The following is a 15,992-nucleotide window of genomic DNA, read 5'->3' as shown; positions in this document are numbered from 1 at the left end:
ACTACATTACTAGCATATTTTGTCACAAAAGTCCGATTTTATTTAAAGCTAGATTGATGTAAGTTGTATGTTGTTCGTACATGGCGTGATAACAGTTACATGTATAACCATAAGTGAAAGGGGAGTTGATATAATTCGTTACGAGGTTAGAATATTAGGAATGGTTCAGACGTACAACTATATTGCATGTGATGCAATTTTATTGAATCAATTTGTATAATAGTTACTATATTGCATGTGATGCAATTTTATTGAATCAATTTGTATAATAGTTCTCTTTCTTATCAACTTGATTCTTATCTACCATTGTAAATAAATTAACCAAACAATTATAACTTTGGACTAAAAACAAGTATATGAGAAGGATATGAGATTTATAAGCACGAATTGCAACATTTTATGTCAAAGATATGTAGAAATAGAGTTCGCATTAAATATAACAATGAAAATTATTCAAAAACTATTAATTTATTTATCAAATTAATTCTTTTCCAGTTTTATATGCGATTCGATTTTTGGATATATTAATGTTGTATCCACGATAAAAATGGTAGTTTTTTTTAGTTACATGTTGTTTGTTTCTTGTTCATATCATTAATTCTTTAAAATTTGAATAGTTTTGAGGTATATAATTCATACGCGTAAAATAAGACTTGCGGTCAACACATAATACCTTTTGAATTCTTTTCAAGAAAATTTGGAGACGTCTAAATCAGTGTTTCTCTATGGCTTTCATATAAAAATAAATGGATGCAATAAATAATTTGTAGAGAATTTTATCAAGAATATTTTGTGAAATTAGGGATACGTTCGCGTGGCCTAAAGTACATTTTTTAAGGCAGTTCGGATTATGCGTTCGCGCAACTTTGAGCCAAAATTTTAATAAAAAGAGATTCGTCGGATGATATTAAATTAATTTCATAAAACCCGAGATGTGCGGTTCACTATTTAAGAAAGGCGAATGTTCTTAATTTTATTTTAAGCACAATTTCGAATATCAAATAAATTTGTATAATAAAAATATAAAAATATTATCAACCTTTTTGTGTACACGTATGCGTGGCACGACTCTCTACAATTATAAAAGGTATATAATATGAATATACGTACACGTGATTCGTTTATATAATTGTAAACAATCTAAACAAAAGCGGTAATAAAATCGGGCAACAAGAAAAAAAAAGGTATTTAGTAAATCAAGATAATTAAGCCAAATATAAAAATAGTTAAGCGACCGTGCTAGAACCACGGAATTCGGGAATGCCTAACACCTTCTCCCGAATTAACAGAATTCCTTACTCAGGATTTTTGGTTCGCAGAATAACAAACAGAGTCATATTCTCCTCGATTCAGGGATTAAAACCGGTGACTTGGGACGCCTTAAAATTCCCAGGTGGCGACTCTGAAACAAACAAACAAATCCCGTTTCGACTGTCCTTTAATTGGAGAAAACTCCCTCCACCCCCCGCGGGTGCGGAAAAAGGAGGTGTGACAACGCTCCAAAAGTACATCAATCACAATTTTACCTCAACCGTTCACATTATATGAAACTCATCAAATAAACAAGCAGCTTGTGTCACATTATTTGAATTAAAAGCAATCAAGACTCACGGTCATGCTAGACTTCAGTGCATAGATAACCGTCACCATGCCTATACACCGTACTCCACATTAGAAAGTAGCAAATATCATCCTAATCCTATTCCCTCAAGCCAAAGTTAGAACAAACACTTACCTCGAATGCTCCAAACTCAACTCACGCTTCTAGTATAGCTTTACCTCTTGATTCCACCATCAATCCGCTAGAATCTAGTCATAAGTTACTTAATCACATTAATAATTACTAAATGATTCATCCCCAATGCATGAAAATAGATTTTTCAAGGTTTTTCCCAAAAAGGTCAAAAATACCCCCGGACCCACGTGGTCGAAACTCGAGGTTCGGACCAAAACCCGATTACCCATTCCCCCATGAATCCCAATAGATGATTTGTTTTTAAATCGGACCCCAAATTGAGGTCCAACTTCTCAATTTGTAAAAAACCTAGGTTCTACCCAAAACACCCAATTTTCCCCATGAAAATCTTTGATTTGAAGTTGAAATTATGTTAAAAGATGTTAAGGAATAAAAAAATTAAGTTAGAAATCACTTACCAATCGTTTTGGAGAAAAAAAAGTTGTTTGGAAAATCGCCTCTTAGGTTTTGGGTTTTTGAAAAGTGAAAAATGACTGAGATTTTCTGAACTTGTATACCTTTCTGAGGACCTGGCACGGACCGCACAAAAATGTGTTGCGGCCGCACCGAGTGGGAGAAAAGTGGGGCTTCTCTGAACCCTTCCAGCGCGGACCGCACTGTTTTTGTGCGCGGCCGCGCTGGCTAACCTGAAACCCTAGCTCTCAGACTCAGCCACGCGGACCGCACAAAAATACATCGCGGCCGCGCGGTTCCAGCGCGGACCACGCGGAAATGACCGCGGCCGCGCTGGTGTCTGCAACACCTGAACCTGCATTTTCTTAAGTCCAAGACCTCCCGGGCCCCATTCAAAACTCACCCGAGCCCTCGGGGCTCCAAACCAAACATGCATACAACCTTAAAAACATCTTACGGACTTACTCGTGCGATCAAATCGCCAAAATAACATCATATACATAGGATCAAGCCTCAAACACATGATTTTCTTTCTTCAACTTTCATAACTCAAACTCTCCATTTTTAGTCCGAAATACGTCATATGACGTCCGTTTTTAGCCAAACTTTACAGATAGTGCTTAACACATATTTAAGACTTGTACCGGGTGTCGGAACCAAAATACGAGCCCGATACCTATATTTTCTAACTCCTTTTCATTTCAAATTTTCATATCAAATTTCAGAAAAATAATTTCTTTCAAAAATTCATTTCTCGGGCTTGGGACCTCAGAATTTGATTCCAGGCACACGCCCAAGTCCCATATTTTTCTACGAACCCTCCGGGACCGTCGAATCACAGGTCCGGGTCCGTTTACCCAAAATGTTGACCGAAGTCAACATTATGCATATTAATACCAAAATTCATCAAATGTTTCACATAATTCACATATTCTAACATAAAAACTTTCCGGCTACGCGCCCGAACTACGCACGCCAATCGAGGAAACTAAAAGAGAGGTTTTCAAGGCTTCAGGAGTACGGAAAAAGGAAGAATTACGGTGATGACCCCTTGGGTCGTCACAAAACCCTAACCATTTCTCACCTACAACCACCTCTGAATCCCCCTTCTCTCTCAATCGTCTCTCAATCCTATCTCAAACCCTAGCCGCCGTTCTCAACTACCACCCTAAAACCGCCTAAATCAATGGCTTCCAAGGCCATCGGAGGCCTGTATCTACCTCCCTTGGCTTCTATGTGTTCGATTATCATGATTTCAAAGCTAGATCCTGGGAAAGCTTGGTCCAGACCTTGGTCGATTTTAGTTTAAAGCTGTTCTCCGGTCATCTCTGACCTCTCTCCGGCCAGACATGGCTATTTGGGATTGACTCTTGACTCTCCTGCTTAGATCGATGGTTTTCCAAGCCTTTCTCACCATTTGGGGTTATTCTGAAACCCTAACCTTTAAGGTTCTTCCGATTTCTTTTAGATATATTTTAGATCTGTGTTTGCTCTAAACTTCTAAACGTTTTTCTCAAAAGATTCTTCTAAAACTCTACCTTTAAAACCCTTATATTTCCGATTAGGTTTTCTGTTAAGTTATTTGACATGTTTTGCTGTATTTTCTTATGTCATTCTTATACTTGAGTTTGCATGTTAAGGGACTTAATTTCTTTTGATGTATTTGTTTTTCATCTCTAGACTTGATTAGTGTTAAAAACCCTAAAATTTTGGGTTCATCCGAGTTCTAAGACTATTTGTTGTGTGATTTACTTGTTCATCATCTCTGAATTCGATTGGTTTCAAAACCCTAATTCCTTTGGGGCCTATTCGAGCTTCTGAAAACTGTTTCATCTGTTTGAAGTTGCTCGACTGGATTCAAAGTCCTTTTTGTTTCAACTTCTGTTTCTCTATGTGATTTGGTTCCTTGCAATCATTGAAACTAGACTATACTTTTTAGAAGGGCCTGTACTTGACCCTTTGCTTGCTTCTGATACCCTCTTTTCTCTATTACTAAGTTAATGAAGTTGACCTATGTGACTACCATGTTTCACTGTCTACTGACGTTGTGATTGTTATTGCATGCTGCTTCTCTTTGCCATAGTTTAGCCTCGCATGCCTAATGTTCTATGCACTCTATTTATATACTAAAACAAGACTCATGATTCTCTCTTTGATTGACTCTGAGATCCTTGTTCTTGGATTGATTTGAAAATTTCCCTTTAAATTTTCGATTCTCCCTTTTTTAACTTGTTTCATTCATGGGAACCCATGTTACTCTCCTTAAATCAGTGATTTTGAAATCCTTGATTCCCTGATTCACTATGTACTGATTTTCGATTATCTCCATATTCTGCAACTTTATTTTGTTTCCTTTCCTTATTTGGGTTAACCGAGTATTTCAAGGATTCTTCATTAGTTGTTCCCTTAATTGAACCTCTATGTACTTACCCCTTATTGTCTATTCTACACATGATGCTCTACATGATTTCTTTCCTTAAATGTTTTCTGCCCATTACTGTTTAAATTTAACTCCTTAATTAAAGGGAGTCCTTAATACTGATTTGATTTTAATTAGTCTATAGTTCCATAATTACTGCTAAACTATGATTCTTGCCTTATTTTCTACCTGTTTTCAAACTATAAATACCTTGCTCTTTCATTAACACAAACACACACGAACACTCTTAGTTTTAAACTCACTTACACTCAAAACATTCTCTCTTGGTTTACTACTTTTACTGTGGCATATTTAGCTGGCTGAAAGCCAGAGCTATATTTCGAAGTCCTGCTATCTTATTTACTACATTTTTCTTCTTTGAACTGGTATGTTCTAACTAATTTTTTCAGCATCAACAACAATATGTTTCCTTACTGTTTTTGTCATTCATGTTTGCCTCTCGTTTGTATTTAACTCAGTTCCATCATTAAAGCATGATTGTATTCTCCCTTTTTCTTTTCTGAATTAGTATTATGAATCCTAAACCCCTACCCCAATGTATTTGATATTGATGGTTTGTTTGAGGCATGACAGTATTGAGCATTGCTGTCTATGACTCAAACTTGATCCCCCCTAGGATCATAACCTCTATGTTACTATTATATGTTGTGTGTCCTGGTTGATTTTGTAAGCATAACAACACTCCCTATTGTTGTGCATGCCCAGAAATAACTTATGCCTAAGTACATAGGCTCTTTGCAATTCCCAACCCATAAACCCTCTTGTATGAAGTTGCCAACTCTATAAATGTTTCCCTTCTCCCCTTTCCTTTATTCCCTCAGCTCTTAGAACTCTGCTTCTGCACTTCCACTCTCTTTTAGACTTAAGTTCTGCCCCCCTCTTGTGAGCCTTGCCTTGGGACCTATGAGCTCCCTCTGAACTTGGACACATGAGGGCTGACACTTCCACACTGCACTTGCCCTTGTTCTGGTGATACAATTTGGGTGTGAGTACTGCCCGGAGTCCCATTGAGGCTCTTAGGGAACTCTGATACACTCAAATTGGAGAAAGGCTTTGGATCAGTGGTTTTTGAGTTGGTTTATCTCATAACTCAGAGATGAAGTCAAGAATCAGGCTTCTTTTGGTTATATTTTTCTTTGTATTTTGCTGATGTAATTTATTATTCTGGTTTGTAATAAGTTGTAACAAACATTTGGGGCTGGCTAGTGAAAAAGGGAGGGTAACTACGCATGCAAGGGTAGAAATCATGCATATAGGGTGTTTTAACTTCTGCATATTCCAAACTCCACCTAGAAACCATGCCTATAGGACTATTTTAATTCTGCACAATTCAAACCACATTTAGATACCATGTCTATAAGGTTTAAAACAAGTTTCTGCCTTTAGATACGGGCGCCTGCTTACCAAAACTTTAATTGTATTCCCTTGCTCTCCAGGTGGGCGCCTGATTACCAAAACTTTAACTATGTTCCCTTGCTCTCCAGGTGGGCGCCTGATTGCCAAAACTTGAATTGTATTCCCTTGCTCTCCAGGTGGGCGCCTGACTACCAAAACTTTAACTGTGTTCCCTTGCTTTTCAGGTGGGCGCCTGATTGCCAAATCTTTAACTGTATTCCCTTGCTTTCCAGGTGGTCGCTTGATTACCAAATCTTTAACTGTATTCCCTTGCTTTCCAGGTGGGCGTTGATTACCAAATCTTTAGCTGTATTCCCTTGCTTTCTAGGTGGGCGCCTGATTACCAAATCTTTAACTGTATTCCCTTGATTTCCAGGTGGGCGCCTGATTTCAACAAAATAGACAAAACAAAGAAAAATTTCTGCCCCAGTTTGGTAGTTGGGCAGATACGTGAGTGTTAACTGAATCATGTTACCAAATATTCTAAGAATTTGAAAGCTAGATCCCATTATCCAGGAGGGTCCTGAAAAACCCTAGTTAAATGACGGTTTTAAATCCAAATTATATCTTCTAAGGGTGTGACTTTCGCTAAATCTTGTTATTTAATGGAAATTTTAGAGCTAAGTCCCATTATTCAGGAGGGTCCTGAAAACTCCTAATTGAATCTTATCTCATGCATGCAAACTTTGAAGCCAACTTATATTCCTTTGGAGTACATTTATGCTAGATTTTGCTACTCATGATTGTTTCAAATTTTAAACTAGGTCCCATTTTCCAGGAGGGTCCTGAGAATTTATGGTCAAACCTGTCTGGTGCTTGCTTTTTCTTACGGAGGGTTTCTCCGAAACAAACGAAATTTTCTGCCCCTGTTTCAATCAAAGAAAACTTGTGAATTTAAACATGGTGGTTGGTTTGTGGCCTTGAACTTTGAGGGAGATTGCTCCTTCACTTCCTATAGTAACTTTAGTTTGAACTCAAAAGATCTTGCCTGTTTGTTGACTGACCACTTTTCTCTATCACCTTTATTACGGAGAATACCTCGGATCCGTTCAAACCCAATACCGTTCATCTGTTGCATTGTGCTCATGTACTGAACCTTTGTGTTTCCCATGAATCCCAAAGCACGTCAATTGCCATCCACTCAGTGCGCATGTTGTTCTTTCCTGACTCAAATCACTGGCCTTGGCCTTGAGGTCTATTGCTCCATCACTTGCCATGATAACTTTGATTTCCGCTTGGAAGACCTTGCTTGTCACTGGTTAACCACTTTCTTTGTCAATCTTATCATAGAAAATACCTTTGATCCGTTCACCCTACACCCTCCTTCTGTTGCATTGTTCATGAATTGATATATACCAAACCTTTGTATTTCACATGAACCCCAAAGCATGTTGATTGTTACAAACTCAGTGCGCACGTTGTTCTTTCCTGACTTATGCCACTTTGATGTGCTAGCCAGATCCCGTTTTGTGCAATTGGAAAGCTGGTGGCAAATTTTGAAGTCATTTCTCACTTGTTCTTACCAAATAGACTCAGGAAGAGGAAGTAAACAAGACAAAAGGAACAGAGTAAAGGACAAAGGAAAAAGATGATTCCTAACAAGAAAACTACAAAGTAGAAACCTATCAGATGTGGATACCAACTCTAATGACCATGACATACACATGTTGATTAAGTTACATAATCTGTCAAACGAGTCTGATGTTCAACTCTTGTTATACCCCTAAACCGGGAAACTGGGCTTCAATGCTCCGATTATCTAATTTGATTCACGATCCTTATTCGACTTGTAGTGCCCAAAGGGTTTTCACCATCAAACCTCTCTCATTTTGTTCTTTCTTTCAACTTACCATCGCCTTATGGTGCCTGTGAAGGTTTTCACTAATAAGACTCTCTCATTCTTGTTTTCCTTGTGTAGAACAGAGTGTTTCCCCTGATGTGAATCATACCTCTAACTCACTTGACTTGGCACTACTCAAAGATTGATCGGAAGGTCTTTCTTTGGACCGTAATGCGGGCTTTTAGATGGGGTTAGAAAGAAAGGATAAAGGCTCAAAAACAGCTTAAAGGGGCTCAAAATTACAACTTTTGGAATCAGATCTCTTACAACAACCACAACTTCTGCCCCAGTTCCTTTGCTTGGGGACCTTTGAATTTTATTTTGATGGGACCAAACCGTGAGGCTGCCTACATATCCTTAAAAGGAATCAGGTCCAACGTAGTTCATGACATAGAAATTACTTTGTTGTTGTGATTTTTCTCTTTCTTTTTTTCTTTTTCTTTCTCTTTTTTCTTCTTCTTTTTCTCTTTTTGTTGTTTTTTTTTCTTTTTTTTTTCTTTTTTTTCATTCTTTTCTTTCTCTTTTTCTCTCTTTTCCGTTACTTATCTTTTGCGCTCGCGTTTCTGAACTTTGCTATTAATTCCAAAAGAGGGGTATGAAAGGAAATAAATAAGGCTCAAAGGGGTAACAAAGGATAAAGTGTTTAGATAGCTGAACAAAATGCCTTCGTCATTCCAATCTTCAACACATGCCAAGTACAAACAAATACAATTTAACCAAAGATATCATACATAATATGTTTTGACCGCATAAGAATTGATAGCCATTTCTACACATTTGCCTTCTATATCTGTTAAATACAAAGCACCATTGGGCAACACTCTCGTTACGATGAACGGCCCCTGCCAATTTGGGGCGAACTTGCCTTTAGCTTCAGCCTGATATGGTAGGATGCATTTCAATAGTGTTTCTTTATGTTCTATTTGCCCCAGTTTCACACAATTCGGGTTTCGTGATCTCAATATCCCTTCACTTATTTCCCTCAAATGTCCAGATCATCTCCTAAATTGCTTCACGATTAAACTAACTTTTTAAAACCAGGCTGAGAGTTACGCGTGCATGTCATGTCACTAGAGTCAACAGGAAAAGGACTATAAAAAGAAAAGAGAACTAAACAAAAATTACTAAAATAACAGAAAAACAAAAAATTGCATTAGACAGATGGTGAAATGGTTTGAACAATAAAACAAGCAAACTAAACTGGGGTTACAACCCTGGAACAAACCTAGACAACACTAAACGAGCTATTATGACTAAACAAACTAGGCAAAATAAAAGGATAGAAGGGTTTGAGTCACAAGACAATATTCGGATTACAACCCTGAAAATAACCCGGACAGTAAAAATGACAACAAAATAAACCGCCAAGACTCCTCCCCAGCTAGCCAAGAGAGGAGAGTCTTTCTAATTACCAAGCTCTGCATCTTAGCCACTGAGTTCAACATCAACATTGCTAGAACCTTCACAAGTCTTCATCTCATTGTCCTTAGCAAATTGCTTTTGGGTCCCTTTGGCCGGCTCGTTCTTATGATCAACTTTCGGAACCAAGAGTGATAGCGCTGAAAGCTTTGTGGCAACTGGACCTCTGAGGATCTCAGAATAGTTCTCATATTCCTTTTCCACACAAATCATGTCCTCCATATGCGTCTCAAGCAATGGACTTTGGCTAGTATCTGCTGCATTTGGATTTTGCGCGGTAATGTCACCTGCATCAATAAGCTTCTGGACTGCTCCTTTCAGATGCCAACACTTTTCTATGTCATGCCCCGGGGCATCTGAGCAATATGCACACCTTTGAGAAAAATCAAACTTCTTTGGAAGAGGGTTTGGCATTTTTATCTGAATCGGCTTCAACATGTCCAATTGCCTCAGCCTCAGGAACAGACTGGCATACGATTCTCCAATAGAGGGGAAAGCCTTTTCTTTTTTCAGTAGTCTTTTCATTTTATACTCTGGCCTCGGTTGGAACCTTTTGCGGGCAGGTGGTCGATATGCCTGAGGGGGCGGGTAAGACATTTGTGGAAGTGGTACGGGCCATCGCGGGCCTCGTGGACGTGGAGCATATGGTGGTGCATTGTGGACGGGGTATCGGGAAAGTGATGTACGATTTTGGGGGTTCTATGGAGAGAAGTAGCAGTGGGGAGGATTGCAAGGATATCCGCGGGGTCGACATTGAGGCTGAAAGCATTTAGCAAGAACGACCACTGGACCCTGTCATCGGCGGGGCTCAGCAACATCTTTTCTATCAATGGGAGGACTATCCCGAGCAACTTGTTCGTTCCATCTAAGCCAAAAATACCTAAAACTTTCCTTGGGTTTCTTTTCCATCTGAGATAGGGAGGAGCGGTCTGGGACAATGTCTATGTTGTACTGAAAGTGTCGCACAAAATCTTGAGCCATGTCGCCCAATGTATGCCATTTACCGACATCTTGACGATTATGCCATTCCAAAGCTGCCCTAGTCAAGCTCTCACTAATATACGCCATCAACAAATCATCTTTCTCGCCAACACTTCTCATTTCACCACAATAATCCCTCAAGTGGGCTACCGAATCTCCACACCCATCATACAAGTTAAACTTTGGTACTTTAAACCTCGTGGGCAGGCGAACGTTAGGGAACATACACAACTCTTTGTAAGACATGTTAACCTGGTCTCCCACCCCTTGCATGTTCTTTAAGGACTGTTTTATGCTTTTCAGCTTCCTGGATATCTCCTCTCGCCTTTCTTTTCCTGTGACTTTTTCATTTTCAGCATGAAGCTCATCCTGAGGGCTCTTCTTGTATGAGTTAGGGACCTTGTGGGCAACCTCTGCGGGGTAGTATTGGGTATCATGAGCTTTGAGTGGATATTCATTGTTGGGAATAGTGGATATAACAGGAGGGTAATTTTGGGGAGAGGTAATTAGAGGATGAGTGATGGAGCTACTAGGGTGGTTGGGAAAGCTGTGATAAACGGGTGGATCTGGAAAGTATGGGGGATCATCCGGCACTATGACTGGAGTTTGGGTAAGGGTAGCATCTAAGAAGCTAGGTGGTGGCGGGGGTGGTGCCTTTCCAGTCATCCAGGCCTGATAGATGTCCGTCATGTGTTGTCTTAACATCCTTACCTCATCAGCCAAACCAATATCCTATTCAACCAACTGCTTCCGGGCACCGGTATCAACTAACCCAATTTTGTTGTTATCTGCCATTGCCTTTTGACTTTATGTTGTGGAGAGGAGTTACTACTTCGAGAACCACAAACCAACCACCTTTCTGTTATGAAGATATCAAAAGGAACAAAATGGGGTCATCCCGTTAGTGTTAGGGCATTTAACAGCAAAAATATCACATTGCGTGCAATGCACCTAGCAACAATTAATGGTTCTAGAATGACTTCGAGAGTCATAAGGTCACTTGGCATCATCCCAATTTGTCCATTTGAATCTTCTCCTTTCTTTTCTTTCCTCGCACTTCCTAGCTCGCTCATTTTCCTTCCCCTTTTTCTTTCTGATTATTGCTCTTTTCTTCCCTCTCATTTCTCACATCCCATGATTTCATATTTTTTTTGATTTTTTATTTATTTAATAATAACAAAAATGATTCGATCGAACCCTATATAGGTTGCCTACGTATCATGACGCCACATGAATCAGATCTTTGCGTAGTTCTGGAAGATCAGGAATAAAGAAAACAAACTGACGTTCTCTTTTTTTTCTTTTCTTTTTACATTAATGACTACTCTGCTGAGAAAAGAGAAATAAAAGAAGCAAATCCTTTTTTTTGAATTTTCTAGACTCAATGTTCTATAACCTATCCTAAACTCAAGCTTAACGAGCATATATATATATTTTTTTTTTGAAACAAACACTCTATGAGAAATTATTAATGAAAAAATCCTACAAGAGAAAAATATTTTTTGATTCTCTTTTTTTTTCTAAAATGAAGTCCAAACAATAAATCGAAGAAAAATATTTCGAATTTTCATTTGATATCCCTGAAGAAAGACTTCGAAACGAGAAATGAACAAAATAAAAAATATGTTTTTTTTAAATTTCGATTTTTGATCACCTAAGAAAGAAACTTTAAAGATAAAGATAAAGTATGTTTTTTTTTCTATGCACAATGTCCTAAAGTTCTTGGAAAAATACAAGAATATTTTTTTTATTATTCATTAATTTCCCAAAGAAGAACCTCAAAAGAATTTTTTTTTTTGGATTTTTGGAATTAATATCTTAAAGAAAACTTTTAAAGAGGTACTACAAGAAAATTCTGTTTTTTTCTTTTGAGTTTTTAGTCTTAATATACTAAAGGAAATATAAAAGCAATTTTTATTTTGATATTAATTGCCTAAAGGAAAAACAACCTTAAAGAATTTTTTTTTTCATTTCTACAATTAGTATTCTAAAGAAAACTTATAACGAGAATATAAAAACGCAAAATTTCTTTTCTCTTTGTTTTTTTTGTTTTTTTTGACTTGTAACACATTTCCAAATACAAAATAAGAAATACAATAACAAAAGACTAGGCAAACTTAACTAGACTATTATAAACTCTAACATCACCTAAAAGACTGAATACTATTATACATGACTAGAAAGTAAAACATGAACAATTGACTCAAAAACATAAAATGGCTCCTCGAGTAGCTCCTGAATGCAGTGATCCTAGGGTATCTGTCATGCTCAAACTCTGGTAAGTAAACCCCCACCTGTATAAGAAAACTTAAACTAGCACTATGTGAGACAATAACATTCCCTACTAGATACATGCAAGACATGGTTGCGACTATTTTTTCTAAAATTAACCTATGTGGCTAAAAGTGGCTAAAAATACAAGATTTGGCTAAGACCCGCGGAGCCAAGAACCTAAACTCACTAGGAAGACCGGACCCTATGTGGGTTGCCTACGTATCACGCTCCGAAAGACGAGAATCAGGTATGCGTAGTTAGGGCAGATTTGACGAAAATAAAAACCAACTATTTTTTGAAAGCAAGAACAACAGAAAATTTTTGTCGAAATTTTGGCAGAGTTTCGGTATATTTTTTGGACACTGATTTTTCAAAAACAGACAATTATCTCTCTCAGCCCTCACATTGACTTTTCCTTTCCAACTATCTTCTAATTATTCATAAGTCGGTCAGCATGCAAACCGGAACAAATAAATGCACAAGTAGCAAGTAGATGCATCAGGATGGTCTTTTTATTTTGGGTACACCTGTCCTAGACAGACCAACCCCTGTGTTGGGTCTCCAAAAGTCAAATGCATGTGATGCAAACAAACGTTCCTACAAGGGATCCGGCATGAGGCTTTGTTATACTAGGTTTAAAACCTGGGTTTATTGTTCTAGACCTGGCTTACCCGAGCGGACAACTCGAGCCGAGGGGGGGGGCAGCGTACCGGGAATACAAAAGCTTCACCGGCCTTGCAACTTGTCCGAACCTCGTTCTAAAATGTGATAAGACTCTAGACAGAAGAGAAGTCACACGAAGTACACCATTCTCCATGATTTAGAAGACTCAGAAAGAAGAAGGGTTTCGTAGCAATTTATATACAGTTCACAGAATATCAAAGCGGTAAAAGCAACACTTAGCACATTAGTCCCAAACATGTAACAAAATCAGATAATAAATAAAGCCAACTATAACAATTCATCTAAGCTCGAATTCTGAAACCTGAACCAGAGATTCTGGGTTCTTGTTCCCCAGCAGAGTCGCCAGAGCTGTCACACCTCCTTTTTCCTGCCCCGGGAAAGGAGTATAAGGAGTTTTTTCAATTAAAGTGAGAATCGAAACGGGATTATTTATTTAAGATTCAGAGTCGCCACTTGGGATAATTTATGGTGTCCCAAGTCACCGGTTCAAATTCCGAATCGAGGAAGTTTGACTCTGTTTTACAGTCCGCGAACATAGAAATCCGGGTAAGGAATTATGTTAACCCAAGAGAAGGTGTTAGGCATTCCCGAGTTCTGTGGTTCTAGCACGGTCTCTCAACTATTACTATTGGCCTATTATCTGATTTTTAATACATTTTAAACCTATGTTCATTTTTAACTTTCAAACCTCTTTTATTTAATTTTAGGAATTTTCAGTGTTGTCTAAAACACATCTTGAACAACGCCACATGAAATCCATCTGAGGTCCATCACACATTTTATTTAACGTTGTTGAGAATTTGATTTGGGTCACATGAAATGCACACCCGAGTTTAAGGAAATTAATTTAAATAACGTGCTTAAAGCAACTACGCACTTTCAAGTTTGCGAGGGCCATGAAAAATTCAACTAATGGCACAACTCGATTTCTAAAGAGTTAAAATTAATCAAGTGAGGGCCATGGGTTATCTATTTTTTTATGGCACACCTCGAGTCTATTTGTCAAAGAAATCTTGATCTAGTTCTAATAGGGCCATAAATTATGGATAGGAAACTATTGTGGAAAAATGGTATGATCTTGTTGTTAGGTTAATGGGCTAATAAATATTTAAAAGAAACTACAACTCAAATGCACTTTCTTTGCATCCGATTAATTCCAACCATTACGCATCCCACTGGTTAACAAATATCAATTTGAACTCATGAATTAATCACGCAAAATGAGTAAATGGGACAACCAGTGATTAAGATACCAGTTCCAAAGAGTATGCAAAGAATAGCTAGAAACAAAAGAAACTCTATACAAAACCAAATTGTTATGCGTCTGGTTCAACAAAGAAGTCAAACATTTTTGCAAACTTAAGGAATTAACATTATTAAATTATTTCTCCAAATGTAGTGCACCCACTACTTATTAGCTCAAACTATTTTACTTGTAATCCCAATACTTGTTCCATCCTATTCAATCAATGGGATTCAACAGTAAAAATCATAATACTTCACAAATCTGTATAACATCAAATAGTCAAGCCAATGAACACATAGCTAAAAATTGCACAAAGCTCCAACATTGCACAAGATCACCGATAATGAACTCGTAACTATTTTAACCCAAGCAAAGGCATTCTTGGTTAAGAGTAAAGAACAAATACCAAGCTTAATAGATATTACAATCAAATGCTACCAAAATAAAATCCAGAGATTGAACGATGAACAAGGAGTTTAGTACCGAACCTTTTCAGAAGCCAAACTTCTTCAAGCAAATTTTATTAGCAAGCATTTCAGTGAAACTACAACAGCTGAGATCAAAGCCTAATGGACTCCAATAGAGAAAATCCCACCAAAAATCGAATGAAAACGCATCGGCGCCAGAACCTCGAACGTTTTATGTGTGAGCTGGTGCTTTTTGCGGCAGGTTTTATGGATGTATTTCGCTGAATTTTGATTGCTTTTTTGGCCAGATTTTACTCTAGTATTTAGCTAACGTTTATGAGGGTTGAAGAGTTATGGAAAAAATTAGTTTTCGAGGTGAAGAAATAGTGTATTTCAGCTACATTTTTCCAGTGATTTTGGATCTATTTTTGACTGATTTCAAGGTATTATGTTGCTGGTTTTTGAAGCATTATTGGGGTGTGTTTAATAGGGATTTTGAGGGGATTTCATAGCTATTTGCCGCTAGTTTTAAGGCTGTTGCGTGGCTGATTTACATGGTATTTTTCAGTTGTGTTTATGGAGGTTTGAAAGCTGGTTTCGGCTATTGAAGAAGAAGATGAAGGCTGTTGGTTCCAGATTGGAAAATCAGAGAGAGGAAGGGGCCGTTGAGTTGCAGATCTCTTTTTCAATCCTCGTTCCTCCTCCTCTTTTTCTGCTAGAAGAAGATGTCCAGCTGTTGTGTCTAGGTCTTTATTGTGTATTTTCAGTTTATTTCTCTTAGGTCCTTAGGGTATTTTTTTTATTTTATTTTTTGTTTCAAAGAAGAGTCTAGAAGGATTCCTAGGGTTAGCTTAATGGGTATTGGATATTAGGCTTAATGGGCTAATCCGAATTGGGCCTAAAAATGGGTCGTTTGAATCCAAATTTTATTCTTTCTCCGCGAACGAGCCTAAAAATACTATCTCATTTATTAATTAATCCTACTTAAGTAAAATAACCATTAAATAAGATTGATCGTTAAAACAAAACTATTTTTGGTATTTTTCAAGATTAAAAATGACTACAAAACATTAATGAACCTATTTTTTTTTTTGTAATTTTTGTTTTCTTGTAATAAAATAAAGTAAAAGAGTAAAAATGAGTTGAAATAGCTATAT

General features: G+C 37.6%; 1 long non-coding RNA gene across 1 annotated transcript; it reads right to left on the bottom strand.

The window, feature by feature from the left end:
• Window positions 1-12,236: 12,236 nt before the first annotated feature.
• On the bottom strand, window positions 12,237-15,639 carry LOC142176566 (uncharacterized). Its single transcript, XR_012705246.1, has 2 exons — window positions 14,917-15,639; window positions 12,237-12,518 (listed from the first exon to the last, which is right to left on the bottom strand). It is a non-coding gene; the product is annotated as an uncharacterized LOC142176566 (long non-coding RNA).
• Between the last annotated feature and the right edge of the window lie 353 nt (window positions 15,640-15,992).

Source organism: Nicotiana tabacum, chromosome 22 (genome assembly GCF_000715075.1).
Source record: "Nicotiana tabacum cultivar K326 chromosome 22, ASM71507v2, whole genome shotgun sequence".
NCBI classification, from domain to species: domain Eukaryota; kingdom Viridiplantae; phylum Streptophyta; class Magnoliopsida; order Solanales; family Solanaceae; genus Nicotiana; species Nicotiana tabacum.
This window is presented reverse-complemented; position numbering and strand designations above follow the sequence as displayed.